The sequence below is a fragment of the Armigeres subalbatus genome, chromosome 2 (genome assembly GCF_024139115.2).
Source record: "Armigeres subalbatus isolate Guangzhou_Male chromosome 2, GZ_Asu_2, whole genome shotgun sequence".
NCBI lineage: Eukaryota > Metazoa > Arthropoda > Insecta > Diptera > Culicidae > Armigeres > Armigeres subalbatus.
This window is the reverse complement of record NC_085140.1, coordinates 239878592-239901745: the sequence shown is the minus strand read 5'-3', so window position 1 is coordinate 239901745 and position 23154 is coordinate 239878592. Positions and strand designations below refer to the sequence as shown.

General features: G+C 43.6%; 1 protein-coding gene and 1 long non-coding RNA gene across 4 annotated transcripts in view; one reads left to right on the top strand and one right to left on the bottom strand.

Moving 5' to 3' along the window:
- The window catches only part of LOC134211978 (discoidin domain-containing receptor tyrosine kinase B), an 802844-nt gene that overhangs the window by 544276 nt on the left and 235414 nt on the right, over positions 1–23154 (bottom strand). The gene's annotated exons all lie outside the window — the stretch shown is intronic.
- On the top strand, positions 15778–16686 carry LOC134216075 (uncharacterized). The gene is made up of 3 exons (XR_009980468.1): positions 15778–15925; positions 15987–16061; positions 16133–16686. It is a non-coding gene; the product is annotated as an uncharacterized LOC134216075 (long non-coding RNA).

The following is a 23154-nucleotide window of genomic DNA, read 5'->3' as shown; positions in this document are numbered from 1 at the left end:
TTGCTGGAACAAATCAAACAATTGGGATGGTTCGTGGAGCATTGTGCCTCATGTCCCTCCAATCCGCAGCGTCGGCAGAGATTGCTTCTGTCAGGGCCTTTGCAGTCCCATTGCTTGTGCCCCGGGTCCAGGCACTTGAAGCAAACTTCGGGTTGCTCGTATATGCCTATTGGGCACACCGGCGCTCCCTAACTTGACTACCTTGGAGGCGTCCTCTGCAGATAGCCAAACCAATGCTACCTGCGTCCCTGCCGGACCTTTCCGTAGCCGAACGGCTGCGGTGGGCGTCTCCACTTAACACTGTCGCCGCAGTGCCGTGATAAGCTCTTCGACTTCGGTGATCTCGTCCAGGTCTTCAACCCTTAGATTCACCTTCGTCGTGAGTGCCCTCACCTTGACCGTCTTGCCTAGGACTTCCTCCGCCAACTTCTTGTAGGCGGCGCCCTTTTGCGAGACGCCCCGCTTTAGCTCGGGGATCATCTCGCCCATCCGGGTACGTCTTATTCGACGTACGTCGGCGCCAAGTTCACCGAGCTTGATGTCACTCCTCATCGCTTTCAAGACGTCCGAGTACTTAGCCTCGTCCGTTTTGATGACTAAGGCATCGCCCCTGGAGCGATTTGCGCCTACCCTAGACTTCTTGCTACCCTCATTCGCCCGGGCCTTCTTTTCGGCCCCGGACGTCTTCGGTTTCCTTTTGTTCTTGACCAGGGTCCAGGAGGCGTCATCCCCCTCTATTTCCCTGGTCTTGTGCGGCTGAGAGCTCTCAGCCTGCCGTAAACCCTTACCACCGTCTTTCCTGGGTGGATGGACCTTTCCAGGTCCATGTTTAGGGAGAGTATTTTGGAGGTTTTGGAGGTACCTGGCCGGGGTTTAGCTTCCCAGCCCCACTACCCTTGTTCGGCCCCCAGGGAGCTCATTCCCTGGAGACTGTCTCCCAAGTTTTTGTGTCTGCTCCGTTGGAGCAGTCACCCCCGACGTGCCGCGAATATTTGAGCCTCAGTCTGGGTAGACTTTGGCACCAGCGTCTTCGCTGGCACGCCCACGGTCAATTCGACCTTGCCCGAGTCCGCTAATCCTTGGGCCTCAGTCTGGGTAGACCTCGACTCCACGGATTTCAAGGGTTTAAACTTGGCCGTCCCGACCGCCCTCTCCAGCTTGGCGTCCAGCATCGACTTTCGAAGTTTCAGCAAGCTCCTCTTCAGTTCCTTACTGATATTATGCTTCGATGACGCAAAGTCGGTGATGGCGTCCAGCTGTTCCGTCGCTCCTCGAAGGCCGAAAGCCCATCGCCTTCACAAGCCATGGGCCATCTATAACCTCTACCGGCAAAAGCTGGGAGATGGTTAAGTGACCCACGCTGGCGCTGTGCACTGAGCTGCCGACTATTGCCTCTGGCCTCCTAGGCGGAGACCGGAACACCCCACCTCTTGCGAAGGGGTTGTCGCCTACACTACTACCACTAATTGAATAATTGACTTGGTTTTCCATTTTGGTCCCACGAGTTGCTCGGGAAAAGAGGTCCACCACGCCAGAGCACAGCATGACGCGGTAAGGGACAATTACTGTGGAGGGTGCCCAGGTACCCCACAGGCTCCGATAAAGGCCTAGCTCATTATTTCACCCCCTGGCCATGCATCCCCTCGGTATGGGTCGCTTAACGCCTTGGGATTAGGGGTTAGCGACGATGGTCCCGTTGGTCGCACCCACTCACTCTAGCTGATGTCAGAAGGACATCAGTGCCCAGGCTGCACTACCAGCTAAGTACGCAACCCTTAGCTGGCGGTCAATTGTCATCGGAAGACCCGTGGAAGCGAGAGATGGGAACTTGTGAGGGGCAGAGCTGTGTAGGTCGCTCCTTCCCAGATGTCAACTCACCATTTCGCAGCCCGTATGCAAGTGTGTGTGTACAAAAAAAATGTGAGACACACTTTTTGGTGCTTAGACTTATCCGATTTGCTTGCAACAGGTTGCATTCGACACGGATTCCTTCACTATTGAAAATTGGCCCCATAGGCCATTGCGTTCCGGAGTTATTTAAAAAAACATTTTTTCCCCCATTTTTCCCAAGGGGTCGTTCAAAATTGATGTCACAGGTTTTAGTGGGGGGGTCTAAGGTTTTGTGACAGTACATGTACTAGGTATACAAAAAAGCGTGACAGAGGGGGAGAGGGGTCTAGAAATCCCAAAAAGTAGTGGACGTCATATTTGAATCGCCCCCAAGGGTCCAACCTTGGAAAAAAAAATTCAAAACCGAATATTTCTTTTCAAAATCTGCTGCAATGCATTCAAATAAACGCAAATTAATGCGAATTGATGGAAATAACTGAATCCATCTCCCTAAAGTGCAATTTTGACGTCTCTTATGTGCTTTTTTGTGTTTTCTTGTTTTATAATATACGAAAAAGGCACCATCACCGCTAGGTGCATTATTCTGGGTTTTTGAATTTTATTACGAATTATTCTTTGGGTATACGTTATATTTGCGTAAAGGTCATTCCAGTAAATGCCATTCGGGTAATCGTGTTTCGGGTATTCGTCATTTGGGTACTTGGTTTTTTGAGATATAAATCGCTAATATCTAGACTAGTTTAGCATTTAGGGAAGATCTATCAATTACGTAACGGAAAAAATGGCCATTTGAACTCCCCCCCTTTTTGTATGAATCGCTTTTTGAGCAACCCTTTTCCCCCTCAAAGTGTTACGTAATTTATTTTATTTTATGATCCGTTCGGCCAAATGCTATTTTCGACCAAATGTCATTTTCGGTCATATTTTTGGCCAAACGACGTTCGGTCAAATGACATTTGTCCGACTCTTGATCAGAATCGAGTGACCGTTGTTGTTTTGCATCCGTTTTTATTTTCTTTTCCTATTGTTTTTTAAACATTTTTATCGTTGGTTACCAAAGCTGTGATTTTGTTTTTTTTTTATTTATCCAAGAAAATATTCTATGCCATGGGCGTAGCCAGGATTTCGAGAAGGGGGGCCAACTTTTTTGGTTTTCTAAATCGTAGTTTTATAGTAGTTTTATAAAAACACATGAATATTAACACATGAAACCAAATCCAAACCAAATCGTAACAATAATGGATTTAAAAATGCGTGATTTATTGCTCATTAGATATTTTTAAATAAAGTGAGAAAAATATTAACGAACTTAGAATTCAGAAAGAATATAAAATCGGCTATAACAATTATTATAAAAATCCTGCATTCTTCCATAAGTTTAAGAAAACTAGAACCATGCATCTGAATTTCAAAACAAATCCTCTCTGAAATAATATTTATTATAAAATTGGCAGAAAAATCAATATGCAAGCTTTCTCCAGGAATTCCTTCGACAATTGCTCCTGGCATTCTATCCGAAATTCTATCAGGGATTCTTTAGGAATGCCTCCAGCAACTTCTTCGGCAGTGTCTTCAGGAATTTCACCATAAATTTTGCCGGGAATTGATCCGAACATTCCACCATTATTTACTTTAAGAAAATCTTCACAAACTTCTTTATAAGTTCTGCAGAATTCCCTGCAATAATTCAAATAATTTCGTGCTGTTTCCCATAATTTTTAAGAATAAGAATATTCCGTGGAAATTCCGCAAAATTGCCAGTAAACATTCCTGAGAATTTCACGAAAAATCTTCGAATTTCTTGTGTAAATTCCATAAAATTTTCCGTGAATTGTTTCGAATAATTTCTTGTGAAAATTTCAAAGAATTTCTCCAGGAATTCCACCGGAAATTTATACAGAAATTATACCGAAAATAAAATCAACAATGGAATTTTCAGAGGAATTCCTCGATTAATTCGCAATGAAATCCTGAAAGAATTGCGGTGGAAACTTCAAGATTTTCACTGTGAGATCCTCCAGGAGTTTCTTCGAAAATTCCTTCTGCAATTCTTCCAGGAGTTCCACCGGCATTTCCACCAAGAATTTCTCTAGGATTTCCTTCGAGAATTATTCCGGTAGTTCTATCGGCAGTTCCTCTGAAAATTCTTCCGGGAATTTCGGCAGAATTGGAATTTATTTAGGCTTCTTCAGGAATTTATTTAGATTTTCCACCAGAAGCTCCTCCGAGAATTTCTCTGCTAGCTCCTCAGGGAATTCTCCGGGAGGTCCTCTGATGATAATGATTGTCCAGCTACAACAAAGGCTTCAGATTGACGAGATTTGTCTATAAGATGAATTCTCTTGTTTCCGAGAATGCTTCTGGTAATTTCCCCGGGGTTCCTTTGAAAATTCTTCCGGGAGGTTTTTCGGAAATTCTTCCAGAAAATTCCTTCGAAAGTTCCTCCGGGAATTCAACCAGCAATTCATCCGGGAGTTTCTCCGGAAATTCTTCCGGGAGATCCACCAGAAGCTATTCCATGAAATTATTCAGGCTTTTCCAATAAATCATTTAGGCTTTCTTCAGAAATTAAGCTGGAAATTCCTCCCGAAGTTCTTCCGATAATTTCTCTGGGAGCTCATCCGGGATGTCCTCTAGGAATTCTTCTAGGAGTTCCTCCTGAGATTTCTCCGGGAGTTCTTACGGGAGATCTTACGGGAGCTCCTCCGGCAGTTCCTTCGGGAATTCCTCCAGGAGATCCACCAGCAGTTTCTACGAGAATCCCCCCGGGAGTTTCACTGACAGTTTCTCCTGGTGTTTTTCTGAAAAGGAACTTCTGGAGGAACTCCCAGAGTAATTTCCGGAGGAACTCCCGGGGGATTTTCTATAGGAATTTCCGGAAAAATTATCAGAGGAATTCTCGGAGGAACTGCCGGTGGAACTTCTGGAGCAATTTATTGAAGAACTACAGGAAGAATTTCCGGAGGAAATTCTGGAGGAACTCTCGTAAGAATTCTAGGATGAACTCCCAAAGGAACTTCCGTAAAAATTCCAGGAGGAACTCCTGGAAGAATTCTTAAAAGAACCTCCCGGAGGAATTCCCGTGAGAACTCCCAGAGAAATTCTCCGAGGAACTTCTGGTGGAATTTGTAGATAAATGCCTAAAGAAATGCTAAATGAATTCCTGGAAGAAAGCCTGATTGAATTCCCGAAGGAACTTCTGGTGGAACTTCAGAGGAACATCCGGTGGAATACCCTAGAGGAAGAGAAAAAATATTTCTGAAGGAACTTCCGAAATCCCATTTCCCGTGAAATTCCTGTCAAATATCGTCCAGGAATTCCCTGTAAAGTTCCTGGAGGTATTACCGGAGAATTTCTTGGAAAAACTCCTGGAAGAACTCCCGGAGGAACTCCGACAAGCACTTCCGAAGGAATTCCCACATGGAAGTCCTGAAATAATTCTTAGAGAAGTTCCTAAAGGAATTTCCGAAAAAAATATCTGAAGGAATTCCCAGAAAAATACCAGGAGGAATTAATGCAGAAATTCCCAGATGAAATCCTGGAAGTATTCCCAGATGAATTGCTGAAGAAAATCCCTGCGGATTGTTCCGAAGAAATTTCTGGAAGAACTCTTGGCAGATATCCGAGTAAATTCCGAGTGAAGTCCGGAAGGAATTCTAGTACACTTCCGCGGAAAATCTCCCGGAGAAATTCCTGAAGGAATTCTTGGAGAAGTACCTGAAGAAACTCCCGAAAAAATACCTGTAAGAATTTCTGGGGAAATACTTGGACGAATTCCAGGAGAAATTCATGAAGATATTTCTAGAGGATTTCTTGAAGGATATTCTGAAGTAATTGCGAAAAGAATTGGAATGCTAGATGATTTCGCTATTGAATATTGTAACGAGCAGGTCGTTTCATGTTTATTTGTTCAAATTATGTTACTCGTAATATCCGTTATTTATTTAAATTAATTTAGTAATTTGCCAAAACAGTAGAACCAGTCTAGAGCCCAAAATACAAATTCACTGCATTAGCGTTCATTTCCGTTCATGAGCGACACTCGCAAGAAGCGCAAAACAAAATTGATTATGTGAGTTCCTACTGACGTTGTGAGCGGCCGTGGGAATTAATTGCCCATTAAAACTGATCAAATCTGCCGGGTGGCTTGTAGCACATGCTATCGCCCGCGTGCATCGACCCGTTGGGAATCCTTTCAGGATGCGTTGACCTTTGGCGTTTTCTTTCCACCCAAGATTTTGGGGCCGAACAGCGAGATGGATGATTGAAGCTGTTCGTGGAAAGAGACGCAAACATGCGCGAATATGATTATTTAGAGCGCGAGGGTAATTTTCGAATCACGAAATTAACTTCGTGATGTCCGGTGATGCAATTTGCAATTTGGCGGTTAATCTGAGGATTCCCAAGTTGATCAAGTTCACTTCGAACTGATCCGTGGAAGAGGCAGGAGTGGCCCAAAGTTCTCGCGCCGTGGTGTCTTGTAATAGGTAGTGACATGAAAGACAATCAATTAGTTGAACTTAATTAAATTTAAATCCCTTTCCCTAGTTGTAGCTATCAGTAATTGTGTGTGCTATTGTTAAAAGGCGGTGTGTTATCGTGTGTGGCTTCGTGCAATTAAAGGTAATTCGTGCTAATTTGTGCTATTTGTATTGTGAAATTAACACGTGATACGTGTAACCAACTATTTAAAGGTTTCTTGCCAAGCCGTTAATCCGTCCGTGGCACCGCAACCGAACTCCCAGTGGCCATTTCTGACCCCACTGTCAGGCTCAGAAGTTCTCCCGGGACACGCCGGAAGAGGGACGCTTCCGTTTTTCTACGCTCCCTAGGCAGGACGAATCAGCAAGCGCAATCGCATTTCCGTTCCCCTAGTGACGACTAGGGAAACCTCGACGCACGTGTCGCGTCGCGCGCAAATCGAGTAAGTTTCCGATGTTCGAGTGAACCGACCGCCAACCAGCAGCAGAAAGGCAATCAGCCTACCCCCGGCGGCAACAGAGCTTCATCGCCGAACGAGAGAGCAGCAGCGAATTCACCGCCACCCCCTTTCCGTTCATCCGGCGGCGGCAACATCGTCACCGAAGAAGGTCTGTGAGTACCCACCCATTTAACATTCATGCGCATGACAAGTTAATTCACGCCGCAACATAGCTTACGTTGCGTGGCGTGCACGGCCGTTTTTATAAGACCGTGAATTGAACATTCCGTGAATCGAAAACCCGTTGCGTTCGCAGGGCGAACGAGAGATTCGTAAATAGCACGTTGATAAATGCACACCTAGCCAAAGCACACACACGATAGGTAGACAGGGACCATAGAGCATGGGAAAGGTTGAGAGAGAATAGGAAGAGAAGAGCGAAGAGAAATGAACACTGATGTAGAAAGATAGATGTAAGAAATAAAGCTCAATGTGACTGGATAAAAGCTCATTTGTTCCGTGCGTATACAGAAACATTTCAGTCGTAGAGTATGAGAAATGAGGAAGCGGACAGATAGATTCCTGCAATAAATGTTGGTCCCAATTAAGTGAAATGAGTTGAGTGTTTTTCATGTCACACGTGTCCCGTTGTAGTTTTTTGTTGTAGAAATTGTTTTACTGGGGAGGTTGGCTCCGAAACCAACCGGGCAACTTTTTAGTCGGACACGGGTCGGTTCGATTGGGAATTTCGGGATACTTGCCGGTGATGATAAAACCCCCTTTATATAATTCATCACTGGCCGTTAATTGCAATCGTGTTCTAGGTAATTGTATTCACAAAACGCATTAGTAGCGTTTCTTTTTGCGGACAGTTTCAGTCAGCCATCTAACTTCCCGGACCAAATTTAAAAACTGAGCCTTCTTCCCCTGAAAGGTCTCAACGGTCGGGCAACCCAAATATTGGTGGATGGTCTCCCTCGGGAGTGGCGCTTAAGCCATCTCACTTTTAAGCCGGGAAGGTCAGTAAGGCTGACGGTTATAACTGGCGCCCAACGAAATAAAGGCTTTTCATGTTTCTTTCTTCAAAAATAAATTTTTCTATAGTAGGAACATTTAGTTAAAATTCAAAAGTATTGTATTCTATATTTATTGCACCTTTTTTCATTGTTAAATTATTTATTTATTTTTGTTGATAATTTGTTGCTCATTACATTATTTTCTCGTTGCTATCGTATTTCTATTGTATAATACATTTATATGTTCTAATTTATTATTATTTATTTTGTACTTCGTAAAATCTAACTTAATTCTAGTAAAATCCATTGGTACACGCTTGTAGTTGAATATTTCATTGCTCACTATTACGAGTTACATAAAAAAATTGATCAATCGCTCAAAATGTTTCGCATATTCCCTCGTGCAGAGGATCTCAATCAAGAGGAGATCGATTTCGAATTTTTGGTTCGGAATCAACCACAGAACGTATTTAACCTTGATTTGGCAGGGAAACAACGGCATCTAAGAAGTTTGTTCAAGAATGACGCTAAAGAAGGAATTTGTCACAAATCACCTTTGTCAATAACGGAAGAAGTGGAACATATTCAGGGCAGAATTGATACTCTCGAGAAAGCTCTGGAGAGGAAAGTTGAAGCAAAATATGAATCCAGGGTTTTGCACTATTGGTATCGGGTAAAATGGAGTAGGGCCTCTGGGGAGGAAGAAAAAGGAATTCGAAGAGCATTGGGTCAAAGGATCGAAGCATTGATGAAGCACTATCAGTTTGGGCCACCTCAAACCCCGGTTATTGGTCAAATCAATAGCATTCTAACAAACACCGAAGGGGCAGTAGGAGGTCAAGGTAGTGGGTCAACACCAAAGCGATCAAGCGCAGATTTCAATGGCGAGAAATCGACCGGAACCATTCCAAAACAACCAGTTCCGTCGGATGAACAGAAGTCGTCAGAGGTTACAGTCAGTCGGGTAGAGTGGGAAGAAATGAAAAGAGCGTTAGCAGAATTAACGGCTAAACTGGCCGAAACAAATCGACCAAAGCCGAATAATAACTCGTTTAATTTTGATATCCATACTAACTCGTCTCGGGACCCGGAAAGGAAGCCTGAACATCAGAAACTATTTTCCACCAGAAATGGGCCTCTAATAGGTGCACCAGAATCGGATATCCGTCGGGCTCAGCGTAACTCACGGGCCAACGATCAAGAGACGAGTAGCGACGATGAAGTATTCCTTCAACCCAGCATGGGAAGAGCAGCACGGCAACCATACTCGGCCTTCAGGTGGTATCATGGGACGACCGGGAACAGCCAACAGATTAACCGAAGAGGTAGGGATCCGAGGGTTGAAGCAGAGGATCATTCTAGCTCGGAATATGACAACCGTTATCGCGGAACAGTCAGACCACACGGAGTAGGACCAAACCACAGACAACTGTATCAGAGCCGCATCGAGAAGTGGAAATTAAGATTTTCCGGCGAGCAGAGATCCGGGTCTGTCGAAAATTTTCTGTATAAAACCAAGAAGTTGGCAGAGCGCGAAGGGATTTCGAGGGAAATCTTATTAAGGGATATCCACATGTTGCTAGAGGGACCAGCCTCTGACTGGTTCTTTACTTTTGTAGATGAGCTAGTAACGTGGGATAGCTTTGAAACCTCGATTACTTACAGGTTCGGGAACCCGAACATGGACCAGGGTATAAGGTCTAAGATCCATGAAAGGAAGCAGCTCAGGGGAGAGTCATTCATCGCGTTCGTTTCGGAGATTGAGAAGTTGGATCGTTTGTTGTCTCGGCCACTTTCAAAGCGTCGCAAGTTTGAGGTAGTGTGGGACAACATGCGCCAACATTACAGGTCGAAAATTTCGTTGGTGGAGGTTGAAGATCTCCAGCAGCTGACCCGGCTAAATCATAGGATTGACGCTGCTGATCCTCAACTTCAACAGCAGCCTGGAGATCATCATTTTCGTAGACCAGTAAATCAGATAGCAGCAGACTACAGTGACAGTGAGGGCGAGCAGTCACCTTCAATCAACGCGATTGGTGGCCGAAACTTCCGAGACGGTGGAAGAGAGACAGTACACGCAGCTGCAAGCGGTCAGCGGAACACAACTTCTGGGCGGACGGCCAATTCAAGCCTCCTCGCATGCTGGAATTGCCAAGAGCAAGGGCATGGTTGGAGGCAGTGCCAAAAGCCGAAAGTCATTTTCTGTTACGGCTGCGGCAGTTTGGGAAGAACCATCCGAACCTGTGAGCGCTGCTCCAGGTCTACAGGAGGTGATCGTCAGGGAAACGAATGAGGGGATGCAACGAAGGCGGGAAGTCGTTCATCCCTCCGACATCCAGAATTCCCAAGAAAGCAACACCGAACGAAACGTTTAACCCATTTTCACAGATTTATCATATTAGGATCCACAATACTAAATGTCCTCACATTAGAGTGAAAATATTCGACACGGAATGGGATGCCTTACTAGATTCGGGAGCAGGGATCAGTATTTTGAATTCTTTAGATTTGGTACACCGGTACAGACTGAAAATACAACCAGCGGCAATCCGAGTTACAACGGCGGACGGATCGACTTACGGTTGTTTAGGGTACGTCAATGTACCATTCTCCTATAAAGGACTAACCAAAGTCATTCCCACGTTAGTGGTTCCAGAGATTTCTCGGCAGCTGATCCTAGGTGCCGATTTTTGGGACTCCTTCGGCATTAAGCCGATGATCGACTTGGGACGAGGAATGGAAGAACTGGAGACGGTGGAGTACCAGAACAGCTCACCATTGTGTTTTACGGTGGAGCCATATGGCGAGATACCGAAGCTAGAAACAGTTGGGGAGGACGAAACACTCGAGATTCCGGTCTACGAAGGTCCAACTCAAACGACACCCAACCTAGACGAGATTGAAACCGAACACGACCTCACAGCGGAACAACGGAGACAACTAGCGGACGTAGTGAGGCAGTTCGAGTTGACAGGAGTGGGTAAGCTGGGAAGGACAAGCCTACTCGAGCACGAAATCGTACTGAAGGAGGGAGCAAACCCACGGAATACACCTATGTACAAGTGTTCACCTTATATACAGCATGCTATCGACGAGGAAGTAGAGCGCTTCAAGAGTCTAGATGCTATAGAGGAGTGTTATAGCGAATGGACTAACCCTCTTGTTCCCGTAATGAAAAAGAACGGGAAAGTGAGGGTGTGTCTGGATTCGCGAAGAATAAATAAAATGACCGTGAAGGATACGTACCCAATGCGGAATATGCAAGACATATTCCGGCAATTGGGGAAAGCGAAATTCTTTACGGTCATCGACCTCAAAGACGCCTACTTCCAGATACCCTTGAAGCAGGAATGTCGCAATTACACGGCGTTCAGGACGGCTAAAGGCGTATACCGGTTCAAGGTACTTCCCTTCGGATTGACCAATGCACCGTTCACTATGTCGAGACTAATGGACAAGGCGATAGGTTTTGACCTAGAACCGTACGTCTTCGTCTACCTTGACGACATAGTGATCGCGTCGCAAACCTTCGAGGAGCACCTACGGCTAATGCGAATCGTCGCAGAAAGATTGCGGAAAGCCGGACTGACGATCTCAATCGAGAAATCCAGATTCTGCCGAAAACAGGTGGTCTATTTGGGCTACCTCCTTAATGAGAACGGAGTGGCCATAGACACGTCAAGGATCCAGCCGATTCTCGACTATGCGCAGCCAAAAACGCAGGAGGACATACGGAGGTTGATGGGACTTGCAGGGTTCTATCAACGCTTCATAAAAAACTACAGTAAGGTCACGGCTCCGATTACAGATTTACTAACGAAGGAGAACAAAAAGTTGAAATGGACGAAGGAAGCTGAGGAGGCTTTCCGAGAGTTGAAAGCGGTCCTCACATCGGCACCGGTACTCGGTAATCCAGACTTCGGAAAAGTTTTTACTATCGAGTCTGATGCTTCCGACAGGGCGGTAGGAGCGGCCCTGGTTCAAGACCAGGACGGCGTAACACGAGTGATAAGCTATTTTAGCAAAAAGCTCAATCGCACCCAACGTCGTTATTCAGCCGTTGAAAAGGAATGTCTGGGCGTGCTATCCGCAATACACCACTTCCGTCATTACGTGGAAGGTACGAAGTTCCGCGTGATTACCGACGCCAGAAGCCTGTTGTGGCTCTTCAATGTCGGAACGGAGACAGGTAATGCCAAGCTACTGCGATGGGCGCTTCGCATACAGTCTTACGACTTCGACCTGGAATACCGGAAGGGGAAAGCGAACATCACCGCTGACTGCTTGTCACGTTCCATAGAGATAGACACGGTTATAGCAACTGCACCTGATTTCGAATACGAAGACCTGATTGACAAAATCCAGGCGGACCCAGGAAAGCACACTGACTTCCGTGTGGTAGATGGTCAAGTTTATCGGTACGTCAGTAACCAAAATCGTCAAACTGACCCACGATTCGAGTGGAAACTCATTCCAAATTCAGCGCAAAGGAAGGACATAATCCGTAACGAACACGAAAAAGCTCATCTGGGGTACGAGAAAACGCTTGCGACGGTAAAACAGCGATATTTCTGGCCTCGCATGAATGAAGAGGTTCGTAGATTCTGCAGAGGATGCCTGAAGTGCCTGGTCAGCAAGTCCGGAAACATCAACGTGACACCACCAATGGGTTCTCAGAAGCCCGTCGAGTATCCATGGCAGTTTGTCACTCTCGACTACGTTGGGCCATTACCGCCGTCAGGACGAGGTAGGCACACTTGTCTCTTAGTGGCCACGGACGTCTTTAGCAAGTTCATTCTGGTGCAGCCATTCAGAGAAGCTAAAGCTCATTCGTTGGTGGAATTTGTGGAGAACTCGATATTTCGGTTGTTCGGCGTCCCAGAGACAGTATTGACCGACAACGGTTCTCAATTCGTGTCGAAACAGTTCAAAGAACTGTTGAACAAATATAAGGTTTCGCACTGGTTAACCCCGGCCTACCACCCGCAGGTTAATAATACCGAAAGGGTTAACCGGGTTATCACGACTGCCATACGAGCCACGCTCAAAGGAGAGCACAATCACTGGTCGGATAATTTACAGGAAATTGCGGAAGCTATCCGAAACTCTGTTCACGACTCGACGAAGCACAACCCGTACTTTGTAGTGTTCGGAAGGAACAAAATCTCCGACGGAACTGAATACTCGCGAATTCGCGACAACGTACCATCGACCAACATCACCGACAACACTGCGGCCGAAAAAAGGCAAAAGCTATTCGATCAGATCAAGGTGAATTTGTCGGCCGCCTACGCAAAACATGCCAAAACGTACAACCTAAGATCCAACCCTAACTGCCCCACCTACGCGGTGGGCGAAACGCTATTAAAACAAACCTTTGAATTGTCCAATAAAGGGAAGGGATTTTGTCGGAAGTTAGCTCCAAAATACGAACCCGCTGTGGTGCGAAAAATTCTGGGGACTAACACCTATGAACTGGAGGATCAGGACGGGAAACGATTGGGGGTCTACTTCGCCAATAGGTTGAAGAAGATGAAAACTCGTCCAAGCCAATAAGTGGTAGCCTTTTTCAAGCTATGAACCTCCTAGTGAGTGACCACAGATTACGATGAGAAAAAACACCTACGGGGTTAATTACATCTTCTAGGGCAATTTTCGACGGACTCGTGGGAGGAAAGTTTTCGAATGGACCAAACACTGAGGGTACCGAGATTGTTCCTTAACCGACCGGAAGAGACTACAAAACAACGCGAATAATCAAATTCAACTCGAGCGAATTTACGGCCCACAGTGGCTGCGCGATTGTAAATATGTACATACCTAGTTAGTTTATAGTAGATCTAGTACCCTAATCTTTAGCAATAATGTTAGTAGTTAACCTAATTGTTAGAAGTAATTATCGAAAATCACTCACGAATTTATGAACTTTGTTTGGTTACGTCTTCTTTGTAAATATAGTCAATTTAGTCTTGATTTCGTTTTTTTTCCATCTCTTGTACATATATTTTCGTTAATTTATTCACAAAGTTCACTGTTAAGTTTGTTCATTTTGTTGCATATCGTTCCTAAAAAGTGAAATCAGTCATTAGTTTGTTGTTTAAGTTCATTGATTTTGTAAATTAGTACGTTTTCTTACCAGTTTGTAGTCGTTTCCATTGTTTAGCGCAGTAGATCTCCGTTCGTAAGCAGTCCGTTCCGTTTTCGTCCTCCCAGTTCACAAACATCGTATCCGTCTATCCTGCCCCAGTCCATTTATCCGTAAAGTCCATTCATGTTTCTTTCCCATCATCCTTCAATTGTCATTCGTCCTAGTCGTCCAGTATCCCACGTATCCTGCTGAGGTCGGCCCAACTGTATAAAAAAAGAAAAGAAAAAAAAAACAAACACAAACTTTACACCCAATGTTTTGGAACGAATATCTCATACTCTCCTGAAAGCATCTTCCACCCGCGTTAACACTCCCCTCAAAAGGATTCATTCTCACTTATTTTCACCGAATTCACCTTCTTTAACGGTGAAATTTCACGATATTTCACTACAATTTTGCCTTCCAATCACACTTCACTGTTTATTTTGACGTTTCCCTTTTTTGTTGATGGCTTGGAATGTTTGATAGACCGGTATGAGTGCAGAATGAACTGAGCGATGAACTAATCAAAGCTCAGTCGGTTCATTTATGGTTTTGAATGCAAGGGGTGTATGAATGGTAATTTTGTGTTAATGTTTGTTTTAAAAATCTCTTGTAGAATTTTGTTGTCGGGTAAATCCCGGTGTTTAGAAATTCATTCAAGATGATAATTTTCGTTTCAGTACAACAGTTAGCGTTATCGCGGATAATTATCCGTGGCAGCAAGCTGTGTACAGAAACAGTTATTTTGATGAGAAGGATTGAATCTTGCGCGCTCGCTACGTGTTGGGCTTTAGATTGCAATTCCAACTCATCGGTCTGCGTCCACTTAGGTGGAAATTTTCGTGTACATTGTCTTCGTTAATCGGCAAAGAGTCCTGGTGTAGAAGGTAATATATCGTTTCGTGTCAGTTTTCGCGTGAGCTCACTCATAGTTTGTCGACGACTTTGAGTTGATGCCTTTTAAATGTTGTCCGATTTCTTTTGTTATTTTTCGATTTTGCGTGATTGAGGTCAACAACAACAACAGCAATAATCCATTCTATGAATCACTTCCATTTGCTTTTTCCGTCCAAATCAAGTTACCGTCTTTTAAATTGTTGTGAGTCGTTCTATTTTGTTAATGTTTAATTTCGCTGGAGACCGGAGACAAATTGTCGCTGATGGTCAGTGGCAGGCAGGTTTCGCAATAGAATCTGTGCTGTAAACAGAGAGGGAGTCAACTTCGGTTGATGATGAATCTATATGACCCCGAAATTTAAATAAGACGTTATAGCACCTCGCACTTTGTAAATTTGTAAATATATTCTGTGGTAGATTTAGGCCTACGAAAATTTGATTGGTAATTGTAATCTCCATTCCAATGCCAATCAAATTTTCGTACATTTAGTGGGGAATAATGTAACGAGCAGGTCGTTTCATGTTTATTTGTTCAAATTATGTTACTCGTAATATCCGTTATTTATTTAAATTAATTTAGTAATTTGCCAAAACAGTTGAACCAGTCTAGAGCCCAAAATACAAATTCACTGCATTAGCGTTCATTTCCGTTCATGAGCGACACTCGCAAGAAGCGCAAAACAAAATTGATTATGTGAGTTCCTACTGACGTTGTGAGCGGCCGTGGGAATTAATTGCCCATTAAAACTGATCAAATCTGCCGGGTGGCTTGTAGCACATGCTATCGCCCGCGTGCATCGACCCGTTGGGAATCCTTTCAGGATGCGTTGACCTTTGGCGTTTTCTTTCCACCCAAGATTTTGGGGCCGAACAGCGAGATGGATGATTGAAGCTGTTCGTGGAAAGAGACGCAAACATGCGCGAATATGATTATTTAGAGCGCGAGGGTAATTTTCGGAATCACGAAATTAACTTCGTGATGTCCGGTGATGCAATTTGCAATTTGGCGGTTAATCTGAGGATTCCCAAGTTGATCAAGTTCACTTCGAACTGATCCGTGGAAGAGGCAGGAGTGGCCCAAAGTTCTCGCGCCGTGGTGTCTTGTAATAGGTAGTGACATGAAAGACAATCAATTAGTTGAACTTAATTAAATTTAAATCCCTTTCCCTAGTTGTAGCTATCAGTAATTGTGTGTGCTATTGTGAAAAGGCGGTGTGTTATCGTGTGTGGCTTCGTGCAATTAAAGGTAATTCGTGCTAATTTGTGCTATTTGTATTGTGAAATTAACACGTGATACGTGTAACCAACTATTTAAAGGTTTCTTGCCAAGCCGTTAATCCGTCCGTGGCACCGCAACCGAACTCCCAGTGGCCATTTCTGACCCCACTGTCAGGCTCAGAAGTTCTCCCGGGACACGCCGGAAGAGGGACGCTTCCGTTTTTCTACGCTCCCTAGGCAGGACGAATCAGCAAGCGCAATCGCATTTCCGTTCCCCTAGTGACGACTAGGGAAACCTCGACGCACGTGTCGCGTCGCGCGCAAATCGAGTAAGTTTCCGATGTTCGAGTGAACCGACCGCCAACCAGCAGCAGAAAGGCAAGCAGCCTACCCCCGGCGGCAACAGAGCTTCATCGCCGAACGAGAGAGCAGCAGCGAATTCACCGCCACCCCCTTTCCGTTCATCCGGCGGCGGCAACATCGTCACCGAAGAAGGTCTGTGAGTACCCACCCATTTAACATTCATGCGCATGACAAGTTAATTCACGCCGCAACATAGCTTACGTTGCGTGGCGTGCACGGCCGTTTTTATAAGACCGTGAATTGAACATTCCGTGAATCGAAAACCCGTTGCGTTCGCAGGGCGAACGAGAGATTCGTAAATAGCACGTTGATAAATGCACACCTAGCCAAAGCACACACACGATAGGTAGACAGGGACCATAGAGCATGGGAAAGGTTGAGAGAGAATAGGAAGAGAAGAGCGAAGAGAAAATGAACACTGATGTAGAAAGATAGATGTAAGAAATAAAGCTCAATGTGACTGGATAAAAGCTCCTTTGTTCCGTGCGTATACAGAAACATTTCAGTCGTAGAGTATGAGAAATGAGGAAGCGGACAGATAGATTCCTGCAATAAATGTTGGTCCCAATTAAGTGAAATGAGTTGAGTGTTTTTCATGTCACACGTGTCCCGTTGTAGTTTTTTGTTGTAGAAATTGTTTTACTGGGGAGGTTGGCTCCGAAACCAACCGGGCAACTTTTTAGTCGGACACGGGTCGGTTCGATTGGGAATTTCGGGATACTTGCCGGTGATGATAAAACCCCCTTTATATAATTCATCACTGGCCGTTAATTGCAATCGTGTTCTAGGTAATTGTATTCACAAAACGCATTAGTAGCGTTTCTTTTTGCGGACAGTTTCAGTCAGCCATCTAACTTCCCGGACCAAATTTAAAAACTGAGCCTTCTTCCCCTGAAAGGTCTCAACGGTCGGGCAACCCAAATATTGGTGGATGGTCTCCCTCGGGAGTGGCGCTTAAGCCATCACACTTTTAAGCCGGGAAGGTCAGTAAGGCTGACGGTTATAATATTTGGAGGTATTCCCGGAAAATTTCCTGGAAGTAATCCCGGAGGAGTTAAAGGAAGAGATCCGAGAGGAATGCCCGGAGAAGTTCCTAGAAGAATTAACAAAGGAATTTCTTATAGATTTACAAGTGAAATTATGGAGCTAAATCGGAGGATTTCCGTCATAAATTTTTGAAGAAAATTCTGGTAGAATTTTGGGAAGAAATTCCGTATGTATTCTTGACGGAACTCTCGAATGTATGCCTGAAGGAAATGCCGGATTCTTCCTGTAGAGAGAATAGCCGAAGAAATATCTAGAAGTAAATCTTGGAGAGAAGAAAAGAAATCTTCAAAGAATTTCCTCGTGAATTTCCTAAAAAAAATTAGTGGGGGGTTTCTAGATAAGGAGGAATTACAATTACATGAGAAGGATTTTCGAACGATTTTCAGAGAAATTTGTGAATAACTTTCCGGAAGAATTCAGAAGTTCCCAGGGGAGCTTCTAGAAGGATTTCAAGGAGAATTCTTGAGCCCGAAATGTTTCGAGTTGTTTTGAACTTTCATATATTATGGATCCTGGATGCCCTAATAAGTTTGAAAAACCATTTAAAACAATGAAATAACTATTGATTAATAATATTTTTTTTTGTTTTTCACTAATTTTTGCCATGCTGAATAACTTTTGTTTTAGCATTTTTTCAAAACTTTGATAAAAGTCGTGGGAAGGAAAAGATTAAAACAACGTGAAAACCGTTTTAAAATTTGTGATTGTCCCCAAAGCTAAAAGGAACTCAAGTACGAGTTGTGACGTTAAAAATTAGGCAAAATCAATTTTTAAAATTTTGTAGTGTTTGTTCTGGAGGAGATCAAAGGTGTTATCGTATCATATGAATTTGATTTGCACAGTGATTGAGAACAATATACCCCCTATTCATCCTATTAGACTGGAGCTAAGCAGAAAAATGCAGCAAAGACAGATACAAAGGCTAAGTGCAACGTACACCCAGGATTTTTAAAGTGGTTTGGTTTTAGTCGCTTAGGAACTTTAGATTCAATAAAACAATGAGTGAACCCCACGAAAAAAAATCAAAAGTCAAAGAAAAATAAGGCGGCATTTATAAATCTGTTAAAGTGCTTGTTAACTAAGAAAGTTATTAATTCCAAAAGCGTAAAAAAAACTGGGTGTATCCTCCATAAAAAAATTAAAAAATAATCCTGGCAACAAATAAATGCGATAGCTGGCAATCACCAAGATGGAGATTACTCAACATTTCATCGGATTCGACATAAAATATCGTAAACTTCAAATTTCAAATATAAAATAAGTAAATAAAATCCTCGTCAGTTATTGGTTAGGAATGTAAACTTCTAGGCTTCAATACAAACTGAATGTTACCACATCAGACTTTTCTGGCAACACTGATGTCGTCAAGCCATAGTTCTGTGTCGTAATTATCGTGCCTGACTTAATCCCTTATCATCAAAAATAGTTCAAGCGCAAAACGAAACGGAAAACGTTGCGTTGCTAGCGACAACGGATACGACACCAGCTCAGTCAGCGATATTCAACGCCATCAGGATCAACGGAACTGAACTACAATAAATATAACGATGGTGCGTGTTATTAACTTGTGAGTGATTAAATGCGAAGATATCCTCCCACATACTATCACAGCCAGATCCCCTAGAGCACATCCTAATTGCTTTCCGTTGCTTCTACCCACGCTCGGATTTGGACGGTCAAGCGTGTTCGAGATGCTAATAAATGCCACGTATATTGGCGTAGAGGATGATGATTGTTGTCCTTGGATACTCGGTCGTGCGCTTGTGACATCCGATTGCGAGGATCTGATTTCAATGTGACATAGCGATGATTGTGAATCTTTTTTTTCTATGGAAATACGATTTTTTTTTCATTCGCGAAGTATTAGTTTTCATCAAAGACTTTTTGAATCGAGAAATGGGTAATATTTATTAGAATGTTGAACTTTGGCATTTCAAACTAGCTGTGACGAATCACTTCGCCTAATATTTTCTACCGCACCTAATGAGGCGATGCGGAAAGCGCTCCACTCGCCTTTCCGGAAAAGTTTTCCCGTTAATTATCCTGTATCCCCCTGAATGCGTCGTGCTCGTCACCCCGGTTGTTCCGGTCTGGTAGGATTTATTTCTCCGGAGGGACCGGAAATTGGTTGTCTGGTGAACTCATAATGACAGCATCCATGAAATATGCAGGGCAACAACAACTCTAGCAAATAAATAAAAACCAAAATCTGACCAAGCCTGGGGGGCACGGTCCGGTCTCGTATTTTTAATTAGAAAAGCAGGAAGAGACAATCCCATGCCCCGGCAGAGCCGTACGGATGTACGGAGTTCGCAAACAATCGTAATTTCCACAATTATCCCTATAGCTGCGATGAGATACGATGGTTTCGGTCCATTGTAACGAGCTGGGCAAGAAGGAAGCGTTAGTACTGAAGCCTGGTCGAAACATCAGAGCAGAGGACCCCGCGATTATTCACGTTAATGCTGATATGCGGGAAAATTTGGGTTAGTGTAATTAGTCTGAACCGTTTGGACATGTTTTCCTGGCAGAGGGTCGACGCCACCAAAGACCACGCTAGCTGGGTCCATCGTCATCGGATGCTTGCATTTTGCTGACAACCCACTGATGACGGCACAAGTGCCGACGACAGTCCGGGCGAACGGATATGGAAACATGGTTAGTTGTTTATTGGTTTGTATCAACATTTTATGGTGATAAATATTTAGCATGGATGAAAGGTATTAAGCAAAACATATGCTCATTGTCCCTTGTCATTAAGTGCATTGTTTCGGTGGGTGTGTGCCCTATAATTTGCACAATATCCGGAGAGTTGGATGCGGGTGCTTTCTCCGTGAAATCGAGCATCATTACCGTTGATGCGAGATCCATTCATATCGGTCGAAATAGTGGGCAAAAATGATTTTGATGCCAAGTAATACAGAGAGATGCCATTTATCTGTGTATATTCAGAGCGAATAAAATTTTCAAAAAAAACATTAACTTCCGAACAAGATATTCTAACAATAGTTAGTTAATTAACAACTTTTCACATGAAACAAGCTGTGCAATACGAAAAACATATAGCAGATAGCAATAAGCAGAAAAACGTAGCACAAAAAAAAAAACTTGTACAGATACCATGTACCAGCTTGATAAGTACAACCCAATCAACGTGCTTGTCGGAGCAGATAGAGAATTCACACTCCACAGCGTAATACACAATGCAGTAGCCGAGTCCGCGGGGTTCATTCTGAAGCACTGTCAACAACCTGCCCAGCAGCAGATGCGAACTCCAGCAGCAGAGACAATCAGTGCCGACCGGAGAAACAACGAACCGAGAAAAAAAAAACTTTCACCGATTCCATGCAGATTCTGCCTGCCTTCCAGCACCGGGAATACGTTCAGGTTGTTCTCACTGGCTCGGTGGAAGGATGGGAAAAAGCAATCAGAAGTTAGTTCCCACGGCAAGATTCTCCTTCACCCTGGGTTACGGTTCTACCGCAGCACACCGAGCAACCAAACGGTTATCGAGATTTCCAGATTTAATTTCATTCCACCCATAGACAGGTCCAGCCGCCGATGGAAGGGAAGGGGGTCAGCGGCGAGAAGGAAAACTAGAACCCAAGAGTTTCCCAACGTTCACCCTGCCTGGAGATAATTTGATAACTTCTCCACCTACCTCGCAGTGCTTGGTCGGTGGGAGGAGATGGTTGCGTTGGCGCTGATTTCACCCTCGGGGTTCTTTGCGAAAGAAAAACAAGCAACAGGGTCATGAAAAGTAATATTCTAGAAGTAATAAAAGAGAGCATCAGTTTGGCGGAATCGACGCCGAGAAGCGTCGTCGCCGTGTCGCAAGCAGCCAACCCTTCGCACGCAGGATGAAACTGGAGAGGCGGTAAAATGGACCATCCTTTGGCCAATCCGCTCGATGATGAATGAAGCGGCAAGGGTTCGCAAGATGAGCAGAACATGAACCGAGGACGAACGGTGTGCGTGCGTGTGTGTGTTTTTATTTTCCGTTTTGGTCTTCCGTCAGAAGTGCACGAAGGAGGACAGCGAGGGCTTTGTATTGTGTCACATCCATTAGGACGGGCCAACCGGGATGGCAGATCGCTGTGACGGAGGCTGGAATTATCGGCCCAGGGCGGTAATTTTTCACTTTTGCTCACGTGGCGTGTTAGAGGTCGTGTTCAGTGGGCGGATTGTGAGAGACAGGCAAGGATTACGGACTGATTTGCTGGTCCCATGGGATTGATGTGTTAATTATGGGCGATGAGCGTGATGGGTATTGATTTTTATCAGTTCTTGGGACGTGATGTTGCATATTTGAGAGACATGGCTTAGACCAAGCTGTGTTTTTCGGAACGGTTGCAAATAAGGTATTAGATTTCAAATCTTGGAAAGAAATTGTTTGTTCTTATTTAAATGGTAAATATTCGAAAGGCAACTATCGACCTTTCCTTGTTGGTTTCAAGCAATGCACTATGGTCCAGGAAACAGATTTACGCGGAAAGATGCATTTGATGCAAAAACTATATTTTTTAGAAAAAAATGTTGTTCTACAAAATTGTTCGAAATAGTAAGACCATCATTATGGTACTATCAAGAAATAGGGTGGTCCATTATATAAAAAAAATCTTTTTTTTTTTCTCGGAATACTGACATGTTCTGCGCAGCTTGTAGTTGTAGCGCAGCTTATTCCTATTAATTTTGCTAAAAAAGATTGCTATGTTGCTCTTAAGTTGGCTGATTTAGAGCAATTCTCGCTTAACATATGATTACGGCTTTTAAACCAAAACCATGATTTTTTATTTTCTAGCATAAATGATTGCTTTGTAAATCATTCTTCATGCTAGGTAAAACTCCATTTTTTATATCTGTTGAAAAACACATTTATTGCTATTTTGAATGAACGTCTCATGAACCATTTGCACCATAGTGGTTTTTAAGTCCTTTGCTTGGCGCCGTTAACTACCATGCGGAGTGTTGCTTTGGTTTTTGAGCCATTTACTTTAAATTGTTTATTTAGAAAATCTTGCTTTAAGTTATTTTAAAATGTATATTCTTACTTGGTTTTCAATATACCGCATAGCAGAACTGCCCTGGCTAACAAATCTAAACAAATCCGATGATATTACTAGCTTTGAGCAAATTGCCCTAAAACCGGATGTGTTACCGGTAATGCGAGTAAACGGCGTAATTTTTGTTTTAGCTGAAATTTTGTAGATTTCGAATGGTTTTACAATTAATCTAAATTTGCTTTTATAATATAACCATTTACGTATAGCATTGACATGTTTTTGGCAATGAAATGAGTTCCTACTTCAATCAATGAATTAAATTAGTCATAGAAAACTTGAACCTCATTTCTCTCGGCTCAGCATTGTTAGCTTTTCGGCCCTAATCATATGTTACTCGAGAATTTTACCTAATTGGATTAGGGTGTACCAAAAAAACTGTATTTTTGATCTACTATTTTTGTTTTAGATTATTCGAAAAAGTCGCATTCGGGTGACTTTTAGAGCTAAAAAATGCAACTTTTGATGGGTAAATATGCTCAATATCGTTTTAAGATCAAAAGTTATATTTCTTTTTCTGTCGAAATTACATTTTACAAAAGCCACATTTTTTCAAATTAGTTGAAAAAGTTGATATAACTCGACAACGGAAGAAGATACAGGCGATGTTCTTATAGCAAAACACGCGTTTTGAAAAGCCTCGGTGACATT